This window comes from Cryptomeria japonica, chromosome 4 (assembly GCF_030272615.1).
Source record: "Cryptomeria japonica chromosome 4, Sugi_1.0, whole genome shotgun sequence".
Classification (NCBI taxonomy): domain Eukaryota; kingdom Viridiplantae; phylum Streptophyta; class Pinopsida; order Cupressales; family Cupressaceae; genus Cryptomeria; species Cryptomeria japonica.
The window spans coordinates 510009675-510029910 of NC_081408.1; positions in this window are offsets into that span (position 1 = coordinate 510009675).

Genomic DNA, 20236 nt, shown 5'->3' on the forward strand with positions numbered 1-20236 from the left:
TAGATCTACCTCAAGTGGTTAAGATTACTCAAGGGGAACCAGGATCTTATACCAATTTTTGAACACACACCGGATGCTGAGAGGAGGGGGTGAATCAGCATAGACTTAAATCACAGGCTTCAATCTTATATCAACAAGCTTATTCCAAGCACTCACATTAAGGAGTATTAAGCGATAACATCATAAAACATTCACACATGAACACCAATATTTTATACGTGGAAAACCCAAATTGGGAAAAACCACAGTGAGTGCTTATTCACATAATCATTCTAGTATATAGAACTGTTTTACAAAAAGGGAGCTCACTATTCCAAACTTGCAGACCAAGGCTAATTGCTCTTGGGGAAAGATATAAAATGACTTGCAAACCTGATGCTAACTACAACTGGGCAAGATACATAATTACAAGAAAAAGAACTGCATAAACAAATTCTCACCTTACTCAAATATCCGGACCACTAGATCTCTAGATCATGACTTCTAAATCAACTAACATCTTTGCACCGCAAACCCTTTTGATACAATAACTATTGTCACATTGACATCCTTACATCAAGTCACACACACTCGCTACCGAATTCCACAATCTCATATCCCATCCTTTTCTTTTCAACAAATCATTACATGTATACCAAACCAAAACAAAACATCCTCACTAGGTCGGCCAAAAGAAAGATTGTAACGTGTAAGCACATTTTTGACCCAATATATACAACCGGACCAAAATATGAAACACATAGAACATAAGTTGGACCTAAACAGACAACTTTGGACCAAAAGATTACTTCACACGTAATCACCAAACCAAGAAATATATGTTACATCTAAATTTGATAACATATCCCAATCACATGTACCAATCACATCATTTCATAATTAAAAAAATTTGGAGCAAAAACAAACAACACATGGACCACAAAGATCAATCTTTCATCCTCTCCATAAAAAATAAGTTGATATCAACCAGATCAACTACCAACGCAACCTGTCTATGTCCAAACCAAGTAACCAAACATAGAGACCTTCATTTTGAAAACATAACTGTAAATACTACAACACTATAGCTTGACTATGTTGATGTCTAGACCAGAACCCATTCGAACCACACTGTTTGACATCAATGAGAATATATCTAGAACATCTTCTAGTGACTAGCCCTTCTTGAATCTTTGGTGATCTAGCTAAGGTAAAGGAACATTTTCATGGACATGTGAAATCATCAAACATCTAAATGGAGTCTTTAAAACATTCCTTTCTACAACTATACTCATACAACCTTTTCTTTCATGTAAAGAAAACTTACTAAATATAACCTTTCACAAGACCTGAGGGAAAAGACCCAATATTGGAAGAGGATTAAAGATTTAAATTGTGACTCCCTTCATGCACTATCTTGAAAGTATTTACCTTTGACCACATGCCACATAGAACTAGAGCTTTGAAAACTTCTTTTTCTCTTTTGATCTTTACGTAAAAAACAAAAGACATTTTCTATCTCTTATTTATCTAACATATAAATCAAAAGGATTGGGAATGATTTTGATCTTTTTTCAACATTTTAACACGTTTTAAAACTCACCAAGAACAAAAAGACACTATATAAGGCATTTTGACCTTAAAAGGGAAAAAATTGATAACACTAATGTTGTTATCAGGAGTGTGCGGAGAATTGTATTTCTTTTCTCATCTTGAAATTGTTGTAGATCCACTGTTTCTATTCTTAAGGTGTTGTACTTCTTTTGTGGTGGACTGCTTATTCTATTTTTGGGTCCAGATTAAGATATTTTGAGTTTAGTAGATTATCTTGTATCGGCTTATCCATATTGGTCTGAGTGGTTGCATGCAAAGTTTTTTATGATGATTGGAAGGTGTGTTGTTTTGGTGTGAACTCTCACATAGCTTATTTACCTTTCACGTGATATATTTTGGGTGGCTTCTATGTACACGACACACTTTTCCTTTGACCAACCTAGTAGAGATTATTGTGGATCCGATGGGTATATAATGAACAAAATAGTTGTGTTTATGATGTAACAATATGTGTACTATGGTATGATGATTGCAGTGTGAATATGATGTGTAGAAGTGGTCCAAAAGTTGTACAAAGCAGACAGATGAATATAAAACTATGAACTATTATTCATATTTTGGTTGATACTATTTTATATACTGTACAGTCTATTATTATTGTATTTGGATAATTGTTTTGTATCTTGCCCTGAAGAAGTGATCTCTAGTTGTGCAAGTCCTTATTTTTGTGTCTTTCCTAAGGTTGTGCGCCTTAGTCTGCAAGTCCAAAGCAGTGAGCTCTTTGGTCAATGGCCTTAATCATTTTAAACAATTGATATATATTGTGAGTTATATTCTCACTGTGGTTTTTCCTAGTTTAGGTTTTCCACGTAAATCTCGGTTTTCTTGTGTGGACGATTTTGATTGTTTAGATATTGACTTTCATGCATAAGTGTTTGGAAGAATGATATTGTTCAAGTAACTTAATGTGATCAGGTTTTTGTATATGCTCATTCACCCCCCCTCACAGCTTCTAGTAGTGTTCAACATGCTAATCACAACACTTCATTTCAAATTCCACATAGATTCAATCCATTTTCTAACTACATCAATATTAGGGCAAGAAGAGAACAAATTATTGATCAATGTATTTTCCATGGAAGAGATAATTTTATTTGCAAGTGAGTTTTAAATTTTAAGGCTAATAACTTCCTTTGATCAAACTACTTCTAAAGAAATGACCAACATAAAGTAACCACAATGTAATAAATTTCATGCATCCCTATTAGCCCAATTGGATTTATTGGGTTATGAGAGGTTGATAAAGACCCTCATGAGGAATATTGAAGGATAGAGAGGCCTCAGTAGGCCCCCCATCCCTTATCCCACACAAATCAGTTCCTACCTAGATCCCAATTCAATTTTTTTGATAGTTGATACACATGTTAATTAATTTCTTGTAGACAAAGACATTGGGTGTTTTTTGATGTATGATAATATTAGAATATTATACTTGAAAAATAAGAATAAGTTTTTAATCCTTGTGAATGCTTAATTTTATGACCCTACGATGTTCGAATGGCCTAGGATGATATCCTTCAAATCATAACCTTAAACACATAAATACATACAAGGTCTCAAATTTGATGATTACAAAGAATACTACTAGCATAGAATTCATGTAGCAATACCACATTTTATCTGTTTGCATAGATAAGAAATTTGTCCATAATTTGTGATGTATAGTCTATCCATAGTCTTGATAACATTTTTCTAATTGGTGGTCTAGAATGGGAAAGACAATTATTGTACACTATTTGGATAGAACTTATTTCCAAGTATATGTGTCCCTTACATTGATTTCATTAGTAATCAAGTGATGACTATTCAAATCTTTAAGAAAAATTTATTCTTGAGAGGTTGTATCAAAATAAATAAGGCCACATGTAGATCACTTCATATAATCCTTTGAATGCCTTTTCTATTATATTGTTCTTCCAAAATGAAGCATGAATGAGACCAACCACCTATGTGATGAATGGATATATTATGATGATTCATGTATGGATTGTAACTATCTATTAAATTGTATTTAATTGATACAAATATTTTTCATAGATTTTGTATAAAAAAATGAATATTAAGATAAATCAACTTACATTACTTAATCTATAAAAACCTTTTCATCTAAATATGTGAAGAAATAAATATCCGTTTCCCACCATTAATTTCTTTTCTAATATGACAATTTGTATTTCATTTTAAAAACATTAAATATATACCATTTAAAATGTTTTCTTAACTCCAAAAAATTAGACTCCTCAATTGTTTATTAATCAATTATTAATATTTACATATCATAATGTTTACCCATATATTGAATATGTAGTAATATATTTACATAGGTAAACATTTTAAATAGTAGATTAAAAATTAATTTAGTGACTTATTTTTGAATTAAGTAGAAATTTTAAATAACATGTAGGATATCATAGTAGATCAATAATTTATTTTGTGGCTTATTTTTGGGACTAAGTAGAGATTTTAAATGGCATAAGATATTGGTTAATAAATATTTTATTTGTCAACTTTTTTAAGATCAAGTAAACATTTTATATGGTGTGTCATTATTTGTTGTGACCCTACATATTTAAATGCTAAATGAATGGCCCTATAAATTAATTTGTTCTGAGATAGTGTCCATGCAAGCTCATGTGGATTTTGTAGATTTGGGTTTGTTAATGTTTGTTTTTTCATAAATTAGGAGGCATAGGATTCCTTGTGTTGGGTATAGTGTTGAATGTGGTGTCCTTCCTCTTATTATTAATAAATCCAATCACCCTTTGGAATGAGAGAAAAGCATGCTAAGAATACAATAACATTGCACGTGGGGCTGTTAAGGATGTCTAATCTTTCGCATTCTTCTATGTAAAATAACAAATGTCTATCCTTAGGAAACAATCTTTTTCCTTTAATCTCAAATTATTATTATATTATCTTATTATATAGTTTCAAACAAAACTAATTTTAGAGAGAGATCAAGATTAATTACTTGGGAAATAGTTTGGTATGTGAACTCAATTATTAAATACTGCAAAATGTTTTGGGATTTCAACTATGTTGAAGAGATGAGATTAAAATGAAGAGATCAGATTGGAAAAAAAAGGAGAAACTTGAAGTTTATGAGTGTTTAATAAAATAAAATGTATAGAAATATAAGTATTGTTTAGGAAAATTAATTAAATATTATTGATAAATAATTTTTTAAAAATTTAAGAGTTATGAATTGATTAAATAAATAGTGTTTGGTTTTTGGTTTGATGTTGATCTGATTTTGTTAGATGTTGTAATAGATTTTTTTTTTGTGTTAAAAAAATAGAGTTTGTTAGATGATTGAATATGAATTAGCGATCAAATGTTTGTGAAATTGATCATTCTTTTAGTTTTGATCTCATATTCATGGATATAAATATGAGAATTGCAAACTTATGGAACTTGTGAATAGTAATTACTTTGGATCTAGAGCTTACATTATAAATGATTATATGGATAGATGAGTTTGGTAGGTCTAGAATATTTCCCCATTTTGTCAAACTCCTTGATATTGATTTAATAGCTTGGTACAATGATTGAAAACAACAATCGATCACAAAATATGCCTAGGATGATATACAAATACCAAGGTTCTCATGGTAATGTTAATGTGTAACAATGCTTTCTTGCTAGGTGCTAGATGTGTGCTAAAAATGTTAATTGGATGTTTTAAATGAATCAAAATTGTTTCTAAACACAACACTATCATGCAATTCAAGTGTTCCATACTTCAAGTTAACTCATAATAGCCAAATGAGGTGAAGATGTTCGGACCAAAGTTAAAAATTTGGGCCCATTTTTGTAAATCATTAAACTAACCTAGTTCAATCTATAATCTACAAACCTAAACCAATTGAATGGATGGATAAACTAAGGATGAGGTCCGAACCTTAATAGTGAGTGAAAATGAAGACAAAATAGGATTATTCATTCATCAACTTCCATGTGAAATACATCATTTTGCATACTAGTCATTGTATTAAAGACCAATGATTCAAAGTGAATCCAAAATAAAGAGAAAAAGTACATGGCATGCAAATTTCACCATTACACATTTGCCCCTACTTTGACATACATGTGAATTACCGATAAGATGCATGTTAAAGTAAAACAAGTAGCCAACAAGAAAGAAAACATTTAGGAACTCGTATTTAGGTTACAAATAAAGATTTTAATTTTAATTTTGCACAATTTTTCACAATTAGTCCACCGAGAAAATTAAAATTATGAGAAAAATATAAATAAAATATTTATTAAAGCATATAAAATATAAAAACAAAATGCTTTATTATCTATAGAGAACAATATAAAAGTAAAAATATGCCCATAATGGATAAGGTACTACCATGGCCCAATTGACATAACTCCCTACCTCAACAAAAGTAAGATACTACTAAGGTGTATCTATAAAGGTAGTATCATGAGGCAAGTACAATTGTCATGATCATGAGTTAGTTATTGAAAATATGGTCATTAACATTTATTAACATTTGATAATGTATGCATGCACTTCATTTAGAGGAAAGGAAGAAATTTTTTATAAAAATAAGATCATCATGTAAATCCAATATGTTGAGATATTTAAAGATATCATGTGACAACCATATATATACTATTAGAAAGTAAGTGTTCCTAATGTTTATTGCAATTATGCATACCAATCAACAACTATAAGAAGTTATTTAGTTCAACATTGATAAATCATAACCAAGCATGATCATTTTAGAATAGATATAATCATGGTTAGCATATACATGTCAGAATCATAAGCTATAAACTTGGTACTAAAAGAGAAATGTGTAATCATCATAAGGAAACAACTTATAAGTGCAAGCATATGATCATATAACCATATACGAAAAAGGGTAAAACATGTTTCATAATGTTTCTTTCGTGATGAAGATATATGATCATAAATATAAGATAAATGGATCATGTAAGAAGATAAAAATAAAATAGATAAGATGTCAATGTATCAACATAAATATGTAATTTAGAGAATGATGTTAAATATATTGGAGAAACTCATTGTAAAAGGGAGGTTAAAGAGCAATTACATTTTGATCGTATCAATGGGTCAAGTTAATATCATGATTATATTTTGGGGAACGAATTCTAAAGATAGATTTTGGAGGCGGATTAACTGCCAGTTAATGAGTGCTTTTTGGCATCATTTCCATGATCATATGCGTGAGGAAGATTATAATCATAATTGTTGGGTTTGTGCCGCCATAAACATAAGTGTCAAAACAACAAAAGAGTCTTTTTCTTGTAACTCCGGAATTTACAAGCATTTGGGGTTTCATCTATGGACTGTGAATTATAGCTACTGGTACTTCTACCTGGAGCTCAAAATGGGTGGTAATTTAAACAGGAACGAGCCCCCAGGATGCGAAAATTGGAAGAGTGAACAAAAAGTCTGGAGAAGACTTCAAAGATATGGCTTTACTGACTATATGGAAAAGCTTCACGGAAGTAGAAATTCTGTTTCTCATAGTTTTGCCAGAGGCTAGAGTAACAACAGAGTCACCCTGTTCGGGGAGATATGGCAAATTGATGAGAACTTGGTCGCAAAGATCACGGGTCTTCAGACGGAGGGCACCAAATTTTATAGAGACTGGAAGTATGCAACTGAAGCGTTCAAAATCTTCCCAAAATCGGAGGATGAGAAGGGCAAGCTTGTGAAGAAAGACAACATTTCCTATTACATTCCCCAGCAGGTAAAGCCCTTTTGGCAAAAAGTTTTAACTATTTTGAACCACTTCCGTCATGGGGCCAAAATATCCCTTCCTTTTTATTTAGCGTCCTCTCTGAATGAGAGTCTTGCTGACCACGCTAAAAAGCCCAACTCTTACCCTATAGCCCATCAAGGGCTTATATTGCTCATTTATGAACATCTAAAGGCCAAGGCTAGGGCGACCAAAGATGACCCTCTGATCACGAATGCTCATATCTCTGAGAGTGGCAAATATTCAGATTCAGATGAGGAACAACCTAATGCATCTACCCACAAAAAAAGGAGAGCTGACACAGATAATGTGGAAATGGGGGTGCACTGTGATGTGGAGGAGGAAAAGGATAAGGATTTTGAAATTGATATGGAGTATGAAAAGGATGAGAATATTGGTGAAGAGGATGAAGGGGGTAACTCTAAAAACCTTCACTCTAACCCTATGGGCTTGGACAGCAGGAATGTTGCTCTGAATTCTAAGGAGGATGACAATCCTAACTCTATGGGCACTGAACAGGGTGGGGATTCTACGAACACCATCTTGAATACCACCTATAACTGTACTCTGGAGTCCTTCAACTTCTAGAAATGGGTTGTTGACAACATTACTAGCATGCAAAGTAAACAGAGGGAGTTGGAAAACAAGATTAATAAGTTGATTAAGGACTCTGGGAAAAAGACTGATGAGATGGAAACCAGTGAAGCTGAAGAGGATATCAAGATGGAGGATTGGTTGGAAAAAGATTTGATCAAAGGGGATTTGAAACACCTGGAGGATGTTATAAGAACCTTGAAAGAATAGGCTGAAGAGGATAAAGACAACATCAACACCTGGGTTGCCCGTATCGAGAAGGCTCTAAAAAACTTCATGAACCATAGTCTCCAGGTCCTCAAAGTCTCATCACAGAACATGAATGCTTTGGTGGATCATCTGGAAAGGAAAAATCAGGAAAAGAATCTAGTTATCATTGATGATATTCCAACTTCCAGCACCACCCACCAGACTCCCAGGCGCAGAACAAGGCAGAACACTACTAGGATGGAGATCAATACGAAAGATAGCCAGCTGAGAGAGGAAAGCAACGACCTGAGGGAAGTGGCCAAGGTGATGATGCTCTTGGTTCAGAATGTTGAGGAATGTATTAAAGTTTTCAATTAATTTGTAATGCTAGGTTTGGACCCAACTTCTTGTTGGCTTCTTGCTGTCTTTTTCTTAACTGCTGGTTTTTGTGTTGGTGTTTTGCAGCTGTTTTGTTTCATCTCTTTAATGCTCATCTTTCGAATTGTAATCAAGTTTCAACCCCCTAAAACCTGTTTTTACTTAATCAAAAACACAAATATGTAATTATTTTTATTAAAATATAAAATTAAAAAAGCTAAGGGTCATTAAGTTTCAATAATGAAACCATGGAGGAACTTGTAATTAAAAAGAATGGAGATGAAATACCCAATAATCTACAAAGAATTTGGATATGCCCCCATATATGTGGCACTTCTAAGAATGGTATTGTCAATGATGTTAGAGTTTGCATAGTATAATTTTTTTTTGAATTTATCACCTACAACCACATAGATGTATAGGTTGAATATTACCCATGTAGACACCTAGAAGTAGTGATATTACAATATTTATATCATCTAAACATGGTCAAACCAATAATTCATTATAATTTATGCTTGAGACATAATTTTAAAATTTGTGCAAGTGTCAAAGATGACAATTAAATCTATGCACATAATAACAAATCGGATCATGAAATTTTCTATGTGGATGCAATACATAAATATAGATTGTGTGTTACTTTATGTTTTTCTATTGTATTATGTGGTAATGTGTATACAGAGAGAATTCAAGTTTAATAACAAGTAACACCCACACATTAGACAATCAAGGAACATTATATAAACCATAGTGGAAGCATAAGAAAAAATAATCAAATCATAAAAGAAACTAATAACTATGCATTATAAAATAAACTAAATAGATCATAATAAAATCACAACTCATTGTAGTATTAGTAGGTAAGGATGTAATAGATGTATCAATAATGCACAAATTATGAATAAGGTAGGTTCCATTCATTTTTATTTCTATTATTTTAACCACTTAATAATATATTTAGATAATTATATAATGTCTTTATGCTCTCTATTTTCTTCTATCTAAATTATGAACGAATACCAAGGGAATTATAATTTTTTGCTACCTTTTAGCATTATATGCTTACATTCATTATAGCATTATACTAGATAATAATTATTGTTAAAATTCACAATTAACACCTAAAATCGATATTTAATGGCAGTAGTCAACTTTCTTAAAATGCTTGTAAGGAGAGCTTTTTTCTTTTTGTCATCATTTTTGTACATGGAGGCTAAATTTGACAAACTCAAGTCATCAAAAAGCATTTTTTGTGCCAATTCTAATGAGTATATGGACACATAGGTTTTATCACATCTTAGAGAACCTTTTTTTGTTTTAGTGCAAACATATTAAAAATGGGCCATTTTACGAGTTATTGTTTGCTTGATAAATTTTGATCAGTAGGTCAAAATTCAGCACCATTTTTTTTGAAAAGTTAATGTTTTCACATTTAATATACATTTAATCTTGATGCATTGTAAAAATTACTATGTTATAAAGTGCCAAATTTCGGGGGCTTGCCTAATATTGAATCAAAGCGAGTTGTCTTGAATCATGCCTCTGAGAACTTTCATGAGTTGTGTCATAAACACTTTGACACCTTATTTACTTGTATTCTTGTTGAAATGTTGTCTTGAGTCTTGACTTTAGTACTTTCATGTAGTCATGCCTTTGAGCACTTTTGTGCAATCATGTGTTTTAGCATTTCCACTCCTTCTTAAGCATCATATGGAGATGAAATTTTTTGTCCTTTGACATGCATTGCAATCTCATCACTACATTGTATGGAGAAGAACAAAGTATCCTTTTGACATGATTTGTGATCTCAACACTTGTTGCTACATATGAGTCTAGAAATGCTTCACATAAAGTATTATTGATTTCTTACAACAAGATTTGGAAGACATCATTGAGGATATCGGTAATCTATTTTATAATTCTTGCATAGTGCTTCACAAAGAACATCCAAATATTCAACAATACATCACATTTTTTGTTCTACATCACTTGTTGTGTGAGAATTTAGAGCCACTTCACAGAGTTTTTTAGTAGGGGAACACACTGGACACTTGTGTATCACATTATGGGGGATATATATTCTCTCATTTTTTCTCTTAATGGGATCACATTCATTGTACATTATACATAGAATTAGTCCTTGGGGGCGTCCTAATTAGTCCCTTCTAAGACCTATCTTCTTCACTTGTACATTCATTTTGTATCATTTCTCTTTTATAAAGGACTTTTTTAAATAGGATTTCTCCTTTACTCCACTTTATGAGAAATTTGTATATGAGTACCTAACATGGCCTAGTAGTCAAGACTCATCATAATGCATACATTAGTCCTTAAGTTGCACTGAAGGGGGGGTGTTGGTGTAGATAGTGACTTTATCAAACTAGTTAGCTATTAGGATACCTAGAGATATTCATATTCATATTACTTAATTCTCCACTTAGAAAGTTTTATAGTGTTGTCTAACCTCATTTGGTTGATACATGTGCCCTCACTTTGTGAGACACTTGGTTCAATTACACTTGACACTTTCTCATACACTTGTTAAGTGAGTTCAAAAGTGTCCTATGTTTAGAGGGGTAGTCAAAAATTATTTCCTACCTTCTCACTAAATCATTCTTACCTATATATGCAAGGATATCTATGTATGTTACACTCTCATTGTAAATGATAGATATTACTATTTGTGCTAATTTGGTTTCACTTGTAGAGGGTTGTTGTGCTTTTTGATTTTGGCTAAATCCCAACAATGTAAAGGGTTTATTGTCACAACCCTCCTTTATCATTTTTTTTTTATTTAAATACAAAACTTTATTTATACTCTTTGGATGAATTATTGAATATTGTAAGGGAATAAATTAATAAACCACACACACATGGAAAATGCATATATATTTTAATTTAGTTATTTAATTTCCCTCACATTAAGGCACATGTTGTAGGAGGAATAAGAAGCTTCTAGAGGCTTCTCCACCTCCTTGCATGTAACTCCTCCCACTAAGCCCAATTAATTTGCATGGAGGCCAAATTGGGAGAAGAATCTCTTTTTCAATTAAAAAAAAATAGGTAGTGGGAAATGGTAATTTCTTTTATAAAATGGGAACAAGTTTCAAAAGAAAAGTTAGCGATTGGATAAGAAATTCTGGAATTTCTCTTTTGTAGTCCATTTTTTTTTCATTGCAGCCAAGGTTTTGTTGGGAGGATTTCTCTTCAATTTGGAGGATCAAGGAAGACTCTACACCATTTTTGCAAGCATCCAGGTTCCTTCAAGCTTAGTTTGTGCATCTTGTTCTTGTTGTAGATTAGATTAGATTATTTTATGAAAATGAAATTCATTCGTGAAATTAGTTTCAGACTTTGATAAGAATTAGATTAAAATGTTTTAAATTGTTTATTCATTGTTTGGATTCTTGATTTTGGAAAATAAATTGTTGATTCATTATTCAGATTTTGATAAAATTTAGTTCAGATTTGGAGTAGATTAAAATGTTTGATAGAAAGAAAAATAAATTTGTTGATTCATTGTTTCAAACTTTGATAAAACTTAGTTTTAAATTTTGGAGTAGAATAGAACAAATTGTTGATTATTAGTTTCAGATTCTTGATAAGGAAGTAGATTAAATTTGCTTGACAAAGAATTAGATTCACTGTTTTTTTTAAAAAAAATATATAATGTAATAATAAATCTAGATCCAGATTTAAATTGTTCCTCTTATTCTTTTTGATTCTTGCTAAGAAGAACCATCTTTCATCTCTCTGGTTATTGTTATCCAAATCTCATTTAAGGAGTATTCTTATTATTATTTTCTTTTTGAAAACTCTCTGTGGATTGAATAAAGAGCTCACTGAAATTACCAGTTGAATAAATCCTCCTGGACTCTGAGAATAACCCTGGAAACAAACCAATTTCCTGAGAAGTCTGAGAACAACTCCCTTCCTGTAATGGCTGGATAAATCTTTCTCTCTCTCTTTCTGTGATTCTGATTTAAAAAAATATATATATACATACATTAAAAGTCTGGTTTCTGTAAGGAGACAAACCAAGAAATACTCAGTTATTTTACCTGTTCTTACCTTCTTAAATAAAAATTATCCTGTAAGGAATTTGAAACCATATATATATTTATATATATATATATATACAAATATATATATATATATATACATATATATATATATATATATACATATATAGATTATATAACCCCAATGTCAATTTGCAATTTAAATGATACATTATCAATCACTGCGTACGCACAGACCCCAAAATAACCGCACGTACGCACAGACCCCGAAAATAACCATACGAGTGCAGAAAGGCGTTACCGTAAGCCGACAGGGTTAGTGGTACCCCCACTACCCTGCGGTCACTGCAAGTGGCCGCAGGGGAGTGGAGGGGACCACGTGGCCCCGTCAACCCCTACGGGCCTGCACATGCAGGACCGTAGGGAGTGGCGGGACCCGTGGTCCCCACCCCCGGTTCTATATACAAATAATTAAAACGAGATTGCCATAGGAAATTTCGATGGAAGTTTAACATTCGATTTAACATTTAAGTATTTTTTTTGTGTATCGTTTTAAATTAAAATTAAATTAATTTCTTTTTTTTTTTTTTATGTACATTTGTTTAGCTAAATTTAATTTCCTTAAAATTAACAAGAGTTGAATTCAATGTATTATTTCAAATCCTTAGAGAAATGAATGGATTATTTGACCCATAATTTTTGAGATAAGTAAAGTCTCATTATTATTCAATTTGGTCACTCATGAGAAATTTGTAACCTTATAACTAATTAAGTCTTGCGATAGAGAAAAACATTTCTGCATTTTGAATATAAATGACGTTACTTTTGCATTGCATTATGATTATTTCATATTCCTTAATTTTCATGCGATTACTCGTAAGTTCACAATTATCATTACCATGCCAATACATGTATTAATCCAATTGATTGTAGAATAATGATATTCTTTGTTCAAATAGTATTTAAGGTTTAAAATTATGTACATCCATTTCATAATTATATTCAAGTATGATGTTAGTTTAGAAAACTAAACAAATGGAGTTGGAAAACTAAAACTAGCAGCGTTCGGTATATACGGTGCCTCTGGGTCACGCTTACGGGTAATGTCGTCGTGTTGAACTACTGCACTTAACGCCTAATAAAGCTGCATTAACGACGTCTGTGGCATCGTCCCTATAAATCGTCGGGGAGTAATAAGGGACATTTGGAAGTTAAAAATCCAAGGGGCAGGTAATCCCTCTTGGATCGATAATTTAATAAGATAACTTTTAATTGAATTCCACATCCGTTGAGATAAACCATAGTAAACCCCTCTTAGGGATGGTCAAGTTAAGAGCTCTCGTGAAATTTACTTTATTTATTATTTAATTATTCACCTCGAAGGGATATTGGTGATTTGCAATTGGCTGACGCTCATGATAAGAATTAGGTTCTAGTTATTTTGTTAGGCCACAAGCAATGGGCCATCTTGAGCCTTCGCTTAAATGCTACCTTCGTGGGTAGCAACCGCAGAGAAACTGTCTGGGACACTGACCCTAGAAAGGGTTGCGTACCCACAAAATCAGTTTACATCAAACCATAGATTAGAAAATAGAACTACATACTTTACGCCTTGATCCCGCGCCGAAGCGGGTATGTAGGCAGTCTTGGGACGGAGTTGTCCCTCGTACTCAGGCGTTCGTGGGTAGGGTCTAGGCTTGGTTGAGTAAGAATCCTAATTGAAAGATAAGATAATCAAACTCAATTCAATGCATACTCGGAAGGAATCCCGTATGGATTCGCTTGACTTCCCGAGGCTTTAAGCCAAATTCCGAGGCGGAATTCAAGCTTGTGTTATTTTCTTATTACTCCTAAGGACGACGACCTCGGTGCATTCTTGTTAGAAGAATGTAGTACTTAGTGAGTGGCTCAGGACCTGAATGGTCCCGATGAGTCTAAGTCTCTGGCCAGAGCATCTCCTATCCCGTTTGGATAGATGCCTACCCCGTATGGGTAGATGCCTATCCCGTATTGGATAGATGGAATTTACGTCCCGTATGGACAATTGCCTAACCCGTATGGTTAGAAGCTCATCCCGAATGGATGATTGCCCAATCCTATTGGATGGATGCCCAGAGTATGCAATTGAATAAAACATAATAAAGAAAAAAATATATATATACTCAAATTTTGTTGGATCAATTATGGTGGGTTATTACATTTATACATTAAGAAAATTTAACTTTTAAAGAAGTTTCACATGTTTGTTGAATTCTTGAGCTTGAAATAGGGAATATTTATTAGCATTTTCATCCATTGGTATCCTTAATATCGATATATTATAGTTTAAAGAAAATAAACACACCCTCTAAAAATATATTATGTAATAATGGATTCATTATATATGAACCCTTAATAATCTACATGAGTTGAGTACAATCAATCAACTGACTAGATTATCCAAGTTTAAAATTAAATTTGAGAGGGATTTAGGGTTGGGTACCTTAAAACTAGTGAAATTTGGGCTTTGACTAATGCCAAAATGTGACTAAAGACTAGTACCTAGAATTTTAAGCTAGATAGTCAAAGAGCTAGGAAATCGTTTAATTCAATGAGAGAAAAAAATTTTAGGATGACATTATTGTAGTGATCTCATCTAGGTAATGATCTCATCTAGATTAGCATAGTTTCATCCTAAGAAAAAAATGGTCTTTAGTATCTATATAGTTTTTGTTTGGCTGATGGTATTTAAGATAAAGAAAATTTTGGTTGTGATAAAAAGTATTGTAGAGCCTTTTATGTAAGAGTTAAATTTCAAAACTTCATTGCACCTTAATTAAGCCCTAAGACTAGATCAATGATGATAAAATAGAGTATAATAATATAGGCAGATGCTAATGTAGAAAAATATTGATGCATTGAACCTATAAAGTTTTAGTGATAAATGTGTTTGCATTATCTTTAAGAAGTTATCTATGGTTAATTAATCCTTGATAATAAAATGGACTAGGGTGATTCCTTCAAATACAATCCTTAAGAACACAATTCAAATATTTTGACATGTGTACCCATGGTGTCATAAATTGTAACCCTTTACCATTTCACACTCCTTTTTATTCCCTTGCTTTAGTATGCCCTCTCATACCTCATTCTAAGCCTTTTCTTGGCATTGTCATAACCAAATTATCGCCATATGCTTATTTCATGACCAAATCCTATGTCTTGGACCTAGCACTCTATAAACATCCTTTTCTACTCATGTTTTGGGTGGACTAGGGTGCATAGTGTCCTAGTCCTAGTGGACTAGGGTACCTAGTGCCATAGTCCTAGTGGAATAGGGCATCTAGCACCATAGTCCTAGTGGGCTAACATTCCTAGCATCATACTCCTTCCAAGAAGGACCCAAAATCAAACATGTCAAAATGTCAATTATTTCCATTTGTTATCTGATCTCGATATTTTGATATAACCTTTGGAAGCTATCCTAAAATATGAAAGACCTTGTGAACCCTATATAAAGGAATCATTTTTAATGTATTTTGATCACATAATATTCTAATCAAATCCTAGAAACAAAAATATTGATCGTGTCTTCAAATTTGAGTATTATGAAGCAACAAGCTACTACAACCTACATGTAAGTGTGTGTTCAACATTGATCCTTTTATGGCTTGTCATGTCATGTTATTGCATTAATTATTGAAGGTCTCATCCAAAGAGTATTGCATCACCACCACTATCAAGCTTAGGGCAATACCATTTCAATTCAGCATTTTCTTAAGGTTTTTACCCTCTTCTCTACTAGGGGTAAGCTCTCTTTTCTAATAATCATAGTTGTAGTGGAGGTTAATTCCTAACATGTTTTTGACTTAGGGAAGTCCCTATACAACACAACAAATTTCCCTCTTTTATGTGTGTAGGTTACAAACCTAATAGTCGAAAGATATAGAGTTATTAAGAGTAGACTGAGACATATAGTTCCAGATTTCAAGCAAGAAAATACTCCTGGTCTATGTTTATTTGCACGTGACTGGTAATTTTTGGTTAAATTTTGGCAAGAGTTATTTATAGGGCATCCTGATATAAAACATTTAAAGTTTTAATGAATGGAAACACCTTCAAGTCTAGGGTGCCTAAAACACTTAAATAATAATTTCAAGCTCATATTTAAATGACCAGTGCCTTTCTGTATTTTATTTACAAATTTGTGCTTCCAAGTTGACTTTCTATTTTGTATCTTTTTATTTATGCCGAATCTTTTTAATTTCATTGTTCTTTCATCATTTTTCATTCCAATTATATCTTATCATATCAATAAAAAAGAGAACAATTAATCACCAATGCTCAACTCTGCTAAGGGACTGAAGTTGGACCTATTTGACTGTTCTCCAATGAATGTAGGGATTGGAAATGATTCCTGGTTTGCATGTTTAAGCTAATGAACACTCCATTTCCCCACATTTCATTTTGGCGAACATAAACCTTCTTACATTTCATAAAATTTTGATTAGAATTATTTAGATCTCTCTTTTCATAATGGATCCCACACAATCTTATTGGTTTTCACTTCTCCATTTGATTATATTGATAATTATTTACATTTATCAAAACCATGTGTTGAAAGGTGGCCTATTTCACTTCATGTTTCTTGCATTGATTCGTTGCATTTTAATGTATTTCATAATGAGTGTTTCAAAAATGTTCCCAACATTTGCTTCATTTATAAAGGCTTTCATACACATTTCATGTTGTTATATGGTCCATACAATGTTTGGATTTCATAAAAGATGTAGTGAATGTTTCATGCAGTACCTTTGATAATTCTTTTATAAATGATGTTGACATGAATAATGATTGTGCCTCTCCTACAATATCCCTTATCCATGAGGAATAGTTAATACTTCTATCAATGATTTCTCTAGTAGAGATGTGGCACTAAAGAGTAATGATGAATCCTCTTCCCATAAGGTTATTTTTTATGGTGAAAATTGGGGATTCACTAGTCTAATTATATCAAATAGGAACAAGACCCATTTTCAACCAAAATACATTAAGGGGAATAAGATTTAATATGATCGGCCTCAAATCTATTTAAAAGGGATGAGCACAAATTGAACATTTTTACTCTCCTTGTTTGAGTCGAAATTGAATTTGATGATGGGAATGATATGAATTAGGGCTAATGATGTAAAATTGATAATGATTATCATAAATAGACAATTTTAGAGTATATATGAAGATATCAAGTACAAACTTGGAAATGCAAAGTAGAGAGGAACCTATATGTGAGATTTGAGATCACAAATGTGAAATAATGGTGTTAGACAATCTCTCCCCAAAGTTATCAAATGTAGATATTGAAAACAATTTCAAGATTAGGATATCACTCTAAGTATCTCTTTAAAATTTTGTTAAAAAAGTATCAGACAATGGAGCTAGGTGACCTTGCCCTAGATTTTTTGCTTCTTCAAAATCTAGTATTGTTATCTCAATCTGCAATTTTTGGATATGTATATTCTCTCTCCAAAATCTATCACCTACACACACAAAAGGGGAAAATAGTGTTGGGTTGATAGGGGTTTGCGTAGGTCAGACCCCAAGTTTGGAATTAACCCTTAATAAAATAGATATAAATGAAGGAAAAGTTTTGAAGTAACATGTTGAATTATACCTCAAGCTTGATTTTTTTGATAATGGTGACAATGTAATTCTCTTTGAATAAGACCCACAAATATTGATGCAATAGCATGGCATGAAAAGGCATAAAGAATCAATCATGAAAACATGTTTGCATGAATATTGCTATAACTTGTTGCTCCATGACCCTCAGATTTGAAGAATATTTTATTTTGAAGGATGTGGTGGGGTGAAATGTGTATGCTTATAGATACTTAAGAGTGCTTAGAATTAATGGATCTATTAAAATGAATTAGAAAGTTGCTCTTATATAGGGTTCCCAGGGTGTTTCATAAATTAGGCTAACCTCCAACAATAATAATAAAATATTGGGACCAAGAATCAACTAACAGGAGCTGGTACACTAACATATTTAAAAATGGGCCCATTCTAGGGGGACAAGGGCACGTAGCATGCTATTCCACTAGGAAAACGGTGCCTAGCGCACTAGTCCACTAGGAAAAGGGTACATAGTGCCCTAGTCCACCTAGAAAGGGGTAAAACAAAGGGTACATAGACTCAAGACAAAAACCTAGATAACCATATAATCATATATCACTTTTATAGTGTAAATGCCAGAAATAGGCTTGGATATAGCTAGGAGGAGACACACTAAGGCAAGGGCACAAAAAGGGTCCTGTAAAATTGTAAAGGGTTACAATTTATGACACTATAGTTATGTTGGTGCAAGAGGGACATGCTTCAAACATTAATAATCCAACTCCCAATACATCAATCACATTAGTTCCTTATTATTATCCTAAAGCTTATATTAACCATCAAAATGTTTTGAGACAATAGGATTCTATGCATTTGTTTAATGATATGTCACCTAACATTACATTGACTAGAAATGAGAAATTAGATGATGAAAAAACTTCTTCCCAACCCAACAATTTAATAAAAAAGAACTCTCTTACCTCTCAAGTGGACATGATTGATGTTAATAAAGATGTGCATCCTTTTGCAAGGATCCACCCTTCTTCATCTATTCATCATTTATCATTCCAATCACATCCAATCATACCAATCCAAAAGAGAACAATTAATCACTAGTTCTCATCTCTCCTAAGGGATAGAAGTTGGGACTAGTTAATTTTTCTCCAATGAATGTAGGGATTGGAAATGATTCCTAGTTTGCATTCTTGAGCTATTGAATACTCTATTATCCCACATTTAAATAACAATATGGTAATAGTTATATCTAGGATTGTTGAACTTGAGATGCAAATTTAAAATTTGAAATGGAGAATATTATTGTACCTATAATCATATCCACATAATAGATCAATATGAGCAATATATTCTATGATATAGAATTTTCTAAGAAATGTATAAATGGTGTTTTAAGTAGAGTGGTGAAGAATAAAAAGTGCTAGACTATGTCTGTTAGAATCAGGGATCATTGAGAGGGGGGGTGAATCAGTGATCTGCCAGAAATCAAATTCACAAACTTATTATTTATCCACTGGTGAGAAATGTATAACAGTAAAGAACACAAACAAGCAATAAATAAACCACAAATCCACAACACCAGAATTTTTACATGGAAAACCGGAAAGGGAAAAACCACGGTGGGGCTAGAACGCACAATATTTATATACTATGGCCAGGAGTACATAAATATTACATAGATAGGGAATGCACTTGCATTTAGGCTTACTGTCTAGAGCTCACTGCTCAATTACTATTGCCCGGAAGGCTACAACCCTTAGGTTAGTCACATTGACTTATAGTTTGATTACAATAATGAAATATAGTGAAATGAACTTTGAAGTAACATCTGACAATACATGAATGAGTTATGGTTAAGCACTAGATCTCTGACTGTACTCGCTCTGCAAATACTCTATTTCTGTCTCAGTCAGCTACCGGATTATCTGTGAACCAAATCCACAAGCGAAACTATGCTTAATTGCACCAAAATGGATCACCTCAATAGTAATACACCGAAAACCAATCGCCAATTCAATCTATATATCCGGTCGTATCAAAAATCATCTCCTCCAAGTCGGCTATCAAAAGTGTAACGTGTAGCTTCAAGTCGGCTTCAATCTCCAG